Here is a 9,541-nt window from a genome sequence, read left to right as displayed (position 1 = left end):
TGCCAAGTTGCAGCTTTTAGGTTCCCTTTTTATTGACCCACTATTTTTACTGACAATTATATATCTTTAGCAAAGTTAATTTCAAGTCATTTCACTACAGAAGATATTATGCACAACTTACATTTATATCCTGGGGCTACTGGGTCTCTCATCACTTTCTGAACAACAAACTGCCTATTCCAAGCAGAATGTATCAAGTCAAATACAGATTCTCTGCAGCTGCCTTCTGTGGTGTAGCACATATATGCTACACAGCACAGATTCTACAACCTTATAGAGTGAGGTCTTACATTAGACATGAGCTCCTGCTGAATTTTGTTTCAGTAAATTTTGTTTCAGTAAAAACTGTACCAAAAAAAATTTCTCTTCTCTTCCACTCAAACACTTGAGAAGGTGGAGGGGAAGGAGGAATGGAAATTTGTAAAGTATTTCCATGAGTTTCAGAGATTGTCTCATTGGCAGCCACTGGTGTTGGTGCTTGGAGGGTACTCACTGTCCATACAAGGCCATGCAATGACTTTCTGACCCCTTTGTGCACAGTCCCCTGCACACTTGTACAGAAGGCTCCTGTCCCTGATGGGAACCACAGGGGTGACCCTCTTAACCTCTGACTCCACAGCTAAACACATCCTAACCTAAGTCACCTTCTTTGAAACCACCTGTCCCTGCTCAGTGGCAGCTGGGGTGTAGCCGTCACTCCCTCCCCGCAGCCCCGAAGGAGCTCTCGGGCAAGGACGGGCCTTTCCCACGGGGCTCCCCTGCCCGGGCACGGGAAGCGGCTGCCCTTACCTGGAGCGAACACCATGGTGCCGCCGGGGCGCGGCGCGGCAATGCACCTCAGATAGCACTCGGTCCGGCACGGCTCAGCACCTCGGACAGCGCACAGCTCCGCAAGGCTCAACACCCCGGACAGCGCCCGGCGTGGCGCGGCGCGGGAGGCGGCTGCGGGCCGCGGTCCCTCCCTCCACACTGCGGCGGGGCGGGGAGGGGGCCGGAGCGCAGCGCGGCCCCGCGCCTCCACCGCCCGCACCGACACGGGCACTCTCAGGCAATCATCGCTGCCACAACTCGTTGTCCTGCAGCGGCATCAGGGGAAGGGCAAAGAAGAGAAAGGGAATAGCGATCTGCTCAGCAGGGAGACCGGCGAATTGCTCCTAATTAACTCGCAGCAATCCTCCACTCCCGCTGACTGACATTTCGGGGTGCGCTGCTTTCACCACAAGCTAACAGCCCTGTTAGTAGGCTCCAGAGACATCGGACTTTGTCACAGTATCTTAGTTTTCAAAGGTTCAAATGCTGAAGAATTTCTACTCTGATTTCACAGGCCCGTTAACCCAGCTGTACTGAACAGAAGCACTTGAATTTAAGAGGGAGCATGAATGTTCCAGCATATAAAAGATGACATCAGGGACAAAAGGTAAATAAATTTACGAATTATGAACAAAATAAAAAAGTGGAGGGCAAGCAGCAGGAGAAGACAGAACTTAAATTTTTCCACCAAATTCTATATTTCACATTTAATTTGCTTTTATTTGTAAAACTCATGCTCAGAATTCCTGTGAATCCTGAACTTCTATAACAGAAGCAAGAAGCACAACAGCCAGATGGGACAAAATTTAGAGAAACTAACTGTCCTGTATAATCCTAACCTGCAAGAGGTACTTAGAAAAATACTGATTGTCAGTGCAAATTAAAGTGGATTAAAAAAATCTCATTAATATTTGATGTAAATTTTTGCAATGTGCAATACATTTTCCAATCACATGTTCATAACCCACAGAGCCTATTTCATTCTTTTCATAATCAAGGTTTTTGCACACAGAGAATTCTCCAATTAAATCTGGAATATTTTAAGTCTCCTAATAAGGCCTTTCTCTTAAAATACAGATACAGAAAAGCACTGACCTGCTTAAATAATTCTGCCCATGTACTTCAGCAAGGACTCAAGAATGGCATAACCATCATAGTCAAACTAATCATCTGGTGACAGGTTTGTTTTTTGGTTTTGGGGTTGGTTTGTTGGGTTTTTTTTTGTTGGAATACTACATGATTTCTCCTTGGGAATGCCATTTCTAGTATCTGATTTCTGTATATTCCCTTTATTCTCCTTAGAAATTTCAGCTTCTTTATTGCCATTTGTTTCCTTTTTCTCTCTTAGCTCAGAAAATAAATTTCACTTCTCTCAAAAGCAACTGAATAAACCAGCATTACACCTCTGGCTGCTCAGAAATGGCGCTCCTTCTAAGAACATTCAAAAATCTTTATCCTAACTTTCTTCCCTTTATCACCATTCTCATTCACCTGAAGTCTGAGCATTAAGAGGATACCTACACACCAAATTAGAAGAATTTGTAGTACAAGTATCCCACATAAAATATAGAAGAGATTACAGTCAGCAATATTCAGCATTCTTAAGAAAAAGGTGAAGGAGACTGTAGAATTTTAGAAAATCAGGACTGAAAAATAATTTGGAAAGACTGTAGGAAACCTTGCAGTGGTATTTTTTATGATGTTACATGGCACCTACATACTTGACTAATGTGCTCAGTGGAGATCCAGCCTTCAAGCAACAAAGATGTCAATCCATTTCTCTCTCTCAAATAATCTATCTATTTGATATATCCCTATTATATACAAATGATATGTATGTTTCTAAAGGACTGGGTTTCGAGAGGGTGGAGCAGCTTGTAAAAAAATTTGCAAAACAGTAACTATGATTTAGTGATCTGAATGTCTGTAAGAAACCTGTAAAACATCTGCAACATCTTTCTTTAACCGCTATCTGTATTTCGTCTAATAAATTACTCTAAACAGGCACATGTTATTTCAAGGATTTTAGTTTTCTTGCTCAAAATAAAAGCTCCCAGCAGTTAATGTTTTCTGACAGAGGAGAAAGTGTTATCAAAGAGCATCTTGGGCTTCTTTTTTTTCATTTAATTAATATCTGAATTTCAGATTTGGTCACAAGTTCAAATGCACAGAAATCACTGAAATAATTGAACAGGGAAGGATTCTGTAATGAACTGTCATCTCAAAAAATGTGCAATTAATGCAGTACAACCACCTAAACAGTGTGTTAATTATAATTCTCATTCAACTTCAGATCAGTGGAAAACAACATCAGTTATGCCTTGTTATTAAAAAACAAACAAACAAACAAAAAACCCAAAACCCAAACATTAAGAATGAAGCGAAGTGGTAAAAATGAGGTTATATCATTAAAATACAATACCTGGCCTTGCTCATTTAAACATGTACCAGAAACTTGTATGAAACAGAAAATATAAAACTATTCACAAAAACACGTGTATATATTTTTATAAGTAATTCTACACTCCCCACCTGTATTGCTTAATTTTTTACTGTTTGAGTGAGGAATTACTAGTTCCTGTAAAAATCAGGAGACTTAAAAGTTTTCTAGTGTGTATCTTCAAAGATATTTGTTAATGTCTCGACTTACTCAGAGGATACTTTTTTTAGGAACTTTAACATTTTAACAGTTACCTAACATTTTTAGACAGTTACAAAAATCAAGTTGACTGATGTCACTTTAAATCATCTGTTGCTAGTCGTAATTCTAGGATTTTACATCTGACATAATCCCTTTATTCTAAAGGAGCTGAAAACAATTATTTGGTCACATATATTCAGAAGCTTAGTAAACATATTTTAAGGAAAAAGCCGTTTTTACCTGATAATGTGCCATGTTTTGTTAACAAGAATATACAGCTAAAATTTTACAGGTAACATTTTACACTTCTGGAAGAATCATTTGGAAGTGATCACCTAAGTATAAATGAGAATATTTTATAATAAAATAAAGATATGAAGAGAAATGTTTACATCAAATGCTAATTTTACATTTCATAAAAAGCTTTCTCCTCAACTCTGAGAATGAATTAGCTCTGAGACTTTTTTTAAATTTCCTCACACACCTCAACATTAATAATCAAACCTAGCTCTTTATGAGGGAAGATTAATGTTATCAGGAAACTGCTTGAACTACTTGATGTCTTTTGCTAAACTGGGTACTGTCATAATGATCTTCAAAAAGCAGTTACAGTCACTGGCTATCTTACAGTTAAGTTTAACAATAAAAATCTTTACCAGCCATGGCGCAATACATTATATCTGAAACTGCAAGGAAAACTTTTTAGAGGAAATAATTGTGACTGAGCATCAGCAAGAAATATCTAAAATTATTTAGATGAATATCTGAACTGTCAAATGGCAATGTGTATACCAGGGATCAAAATATTCAGTGTCCTATATTTAGACTAGAACAATTAATGCTTCTGTGATTAATATGCCTCTAACAGATAGATACAAAAAATAAACATAGAAGGGAAAAAAGAAAAATCAAAATGGGCAGAAAAACCATTCTCTCAAAAAAAAGTAAATGAAAAGCCGATTACTCTTCTATGAGTACTCCAGAAAAACAGCAATGCACATATTCCAGCAGCAAAAGATGTGAGACCTTGAAAGCCAGCAGCAAGAACATGCAACCTTTCCAGACAGGCAAAAGTGAATACCATTAGATTAATGTCACAATTAGAGTTTGAATACAATAGTTTATGAATTTTTCTTAACTAATCTGATAAACTGCATAGTAGTCCACGGCTGAAGTGTATAAACATGGATAAATTTTAGATAGAGTCTAGGAGAAACAGCCGTACAGTTTTGGTTTTATTTGGTTTGCCTTTTTAAGCATCACAAAGATGAGTCCACCCCAGGACTTCTCACAGCATGTAGAGATCTCAAAAGCCTCACTTTGATCCAGGAAACCTCTCTAGCTGATCACATCACCACCCTCACAATATCTGAATGCCTTTCACTTGTTATCTTTCAACAGTCCCATAAAAAGTAACTTGGTATCTTTATATTATAGATGGGAGTCAAAGCTACGCAGAAGCTGAACCCAAAGCAAAAGCCAACCAATAAGAAACAAAGATCTAGATACATTTAAGAGCTTTAAATGCAAGACTGAATGTTTCAACTAAAACATTAGTACTTATACAGCTGTGCAAAAATCAGTGGAGCCAAAGTAATTGCTGCTCCCACTTGCCACACCTCTGTAGACGGTCAGTCCCTTCACCAAGACATATGAGTCACAGTCCAAAATTGAGAGCCTTTAGATCACACAGGAATTCTTTTATACAGCAAGGATTCAGTCAAGTCCTTGACTAATGAGTCTGTATCTACCAGAGACACAGTGAAACATAGGAAAAGACTTAAAGGACCTCACAAACAACCACTGACTCATGACATGGATAAGGTCATACCATTCTGCACCATGCTAATGACTCAGGATAAGTTGGAAGTCTGCCACAAATAAAATTCATCTTTAAACATGTTTTATTCTACCAGCACACCACCACATTTGTTAGACTAAAAATGAGTATTTTTGCATGTGTCTTTCTCTTTCCTACAAGAAGACCCTGATCATACCACAGCTTATTGGTGTATATAACTTGACACAAGTCATAAAGTTAGGCATATGCTCAAGTCTTCAAAGAACTTTAAAGGAGAGAAGTAAAGATGCATTTATGACCCATGGCAAAACTGCTAGCCAATGAGCTAAGGAGAAAAAAATGTCAGCTTACAATTATTTACAAACTTTCAAGAAAATACTATTTCATGAAAGTCCTCAATAAATTCAGTTATAATATTCTGATAAATGTAAAAAACCTAAATATCAAACTGCATGCTTAATTTAAAGCTCAAAGAAGAGAACAAAGATATGTGAAACGTAAATATCAAAATCGTAATTTTAACATGTTACTAAACAGTTTCAATTTTTCAAGAACTAAGAATGGGAAACTATACTGAATTACACCAATATATAAAATACAAAGAATAAATACACAATGTGGTTTCTTAACTTGTCCTATAGTCAAAAGGATGGGGATTTCATCATACATGGCTAAAATTTAAATCATTTTGACAAATAAGATAAATATATGAATTTTAAATTGTGTTTAAAAACACTAACTTTGTCACAAAGGAAAGGATTTTAAAAGCAGAATATCAAAACCTTAAATTAGTTTAGCAAGATTCACAGAGCATCATCCGTATCGAATTGAAAAGTATCTATAATAGGATATCCATACTTTAGCAGAATTTATCACATCCATCAAGTCAAGGCCCTCTTCTGACTGCATTTAATCTGTCCTTGGAACAATGGGAGAGTTACAAGAGTCATACGACTGAATGAAAGAAAAGCTAATTACTGAAGTGGAAAATTAAATCTATGTTTCATATTGAAAACATTTACTAATGCTCTTAAAATGGGTGTTTAATTAAAAAATGTCTGTTTGACATACCTCTATTTATGATGGCAGTCATCATATTTTCAAGTAAGAGTTTCTGATTTATTTCAGTACAGTATTTCATTTACAGTGCTGAAAAGTTAAAGAATGAAACCTTACACCAGTATGACAAAGTTTATGTCTCAAAAATCATGGTTTAAGCTCTATTTTTACAACTTAAAAGCCTAGGATTGTTTTAAATCTCACTGGAAAATCTGGATAAATTAGTAAAATTAGAAAAAAAAACAGCTGTAAAAAGAAAATATTCAAATGTTGTTAAAGCACAGAAAACTGTGAGAAATATCATAGAACATAATTCATATCAGGGAAGAACTTTTCACTGAAAAAAGGTAATTCTTGACAAAGAATGCCTTCCGCAGCCTCAGATACACAACTGAAGAACTACATTTAAAACTTCTTACTCTGAAGTACCAAATAGAAATGTAAAAATACCTACGATTTTTATATTCAGGCCTTCAAATGAATCCATATTTACACCTGGAAATAAAAATCAAACATTCTGAAAACTTCGAGTTTACCACAGAAGTCTAAACTAAAAAGGCAGGGAGAAAAAAAAAATCTTAACATGAATCACTCTTGCTGACATCACCTAATGAAATACATTATACTTGGGATTTATCTTACTTTCAGTAACTACAGAGATTGATGAGTTTTACACAGTAGGTGATCCAAACCAGACCTAAATAACTATGAAGTGAATATCTTCTTATACTTGTAAACATTTACGTAGAATGCAAAAATACAATTTTCCATCCTTTTGGGGTTTTGTCCTTCAGTGAATAAAGTTCCTGTTGTCTTTTTTAACTATTCTTTTCTCCTTAACCTAAGCAATTTGTCACAATTCAAGGGTTTGTAGGACTGGTGGATGAGAGGCAGTGTCAGATTTATTTAAACAATAAAAAGAAAGAAAAAAAGCAACTTCAAATGCCAAATTCTGTCTTCCTGAAAAAGCAGAAATGAAGCACACGCATATCCCTCTTCAAAATCCCAGAAGTCTACCACCAGTGGTTGCTGCAAAAGAGTTATATCTGGTCTTTTGTGTTGCCTGACTGCTTCTCACAAATGCTTTGCACCAAGTGCTGTGTTTCACTGCTGTGTATTTAACGTGATGCCAAATTTGGGCAAGTCCTGCTCCACTCATTCTCCTAACTCTAGCTATGCACTCCTGCCACTTACCTTGGACCAAATCTAACGAATTGGTTCAACAAGGTAGGTCAACCTGAAACTAACTCACTGAAGCACTGAATTGCTCTGTTATAGAAACACACCTGACTGGCTTCTAAAGCCACAAAAGCCATTAAATTTGAAGCAAACAAGACAGAGGAAACAGGTGCAAAACGTAACAGCAAAAGGGGAGAGAACAGGATTGCCCCTTTTAGCAGTAATTTGCAGTTTTACCATGACAGGCAAAACAGAAAGCCACTGCTTTAGGAGGCAGCTCCACAATAGCCAAAATTGATCTAAATTGGGCCTGCTCTTCCACTGACCCTAGCACTGAGGCAATCATGTGGGGCTACAAGAACGTTAAGGAAAAATTACTCAAAACGGTTATTAGTTTTCAGGTGCTTCAGCTCTCCCTGAAGTGGTTCCCAGAGACACTGCATGAGTGCTACTGCCTGCAAAAGAATGACAATAAGTTGCAGCAACCACAACATTGGTTGCCTTAAATCACCATGGATCTGATCCTTTGATCTCATTTAACTTTTCCATTAACTTCTAAACAGGGAAACATCTCATGATTTAGCTGTGTCTTGGAGGTAAAGCCTACTGCTTTGGTGCGTTACTTCTCTCTGTTTGTTATCACCCAGGGTAGGTAGACAAATAGGTTTGAGTTAAAGAGCGCTAAGCTTATTCCTGTGCTCTAAGAACAGCGAGAAGAGATCATCTCTGCATTTAAGCTGACAGTCATTACTTTGTTAACAAAATAGAAGACACTATCCAGCATATTAATGAGTAATCAGAATATTAGCTCTATCATAGTTCTATGCATAGTAAATTTTACCTGGAGAAAGTAAAATTCTTTTCAGTTTTGCTTGAACCTCTCCACCTTGAAAAGTCTTCAAAAAGAAAGAATTCAACAAGAATAAAAGAACATAACTTAGGAATGAGATTTGTGCAGACAATACAAACTTTAAGGAGTTGACTATATAAGACAAAGTGAACTGTCACTCATTTCATTATTTCAGCTGAAATAAGAAGGTTCAGCTGCTTTCTCTTCCCTGTTTACCCTCATCCCTGCTCCTGCCTGAATACCTTCATCACATAACTTGCATCAACACAGAAATAAGTTCACCAGACTTCTTTGTGAGCAGGAAAGAGGGGGAGACGCAACAACACTCACCTTTTCAGGAGAATTAAGTTTTATGATGCAAAGCCTACTTTGCTTTTCTACTTTAGGAGACTGTATTATCACCAAAGAAGCTTTAGAGCAGAACAGAGACAAATAAAAGCCAAAGCTTAAGTTTTGAAATAAACATAAACATGATTCAATTGTAAACCATCTTGCCATGCAGAATCAGTCACTTTCTATTCACTTTTCATCTTTGCAAAGTAATCAGATCAAATCCTATTGCCATCTGAGAAAACATTCCTTAGTGTCCTAAGCAGATCTCATGAAAACTTCAGTTATTTTGTAACATGAAATGGGGGGATGATAATACACTTATTTAGGATGCAAATATGTATCTCTGGGTATAAAGAAAAAAGTGTTAAATGTTGCTTAGATATAGACAGTCAGTGTAATTAGATATTTCTAGCCTAATAGAGCTACATGAACAGATACTCATGGCTTTCATACCCAGAAAAAAAATAAATTATACACCGATTCTAAATGCTGGAGATTAAAGTAATGAAAACAAATCAATAAATTATCATCTGAGACTACCAACTTCTTAAGCAATGAAAAACACATTCTTAAATATAGGGTACCCTAAATATATTAAATACAAATCTGAATTTAATTTGTATTCAAGTTTAATAAAAGCAATGTTTAGAACATTTTTCACAGTATATTCTTTCTTTTACTCCCAACTCTTCTCCCTGACTTTGCCCATGCAACCTTAAACACAACAGAAACATATAAAACAAGATTTGGCAGTAGCAAAATAGAACCAACTCTTTGAAAGTACAGCCCTGAAAAATTTTCCTCTGTAAACCCCTATTATGCTGATGACTAGTACAAAGCAGACATAAATCATCTGCAAATAACTGAC

This window comes from Psittacula echo (genome assembly GCF_963264785.1).
Source record: "Psittacula echo genome assembly, chromosome: 2".
NCBI classification, from domain to species: Eukaryota; Metazoa; Chordata; class Aves; order Psittaciformes; family Psittacidae; genus Psittacula; species Psittacula echo.
Note: the sequence above shows the minus strand (reverse complement) of the source record.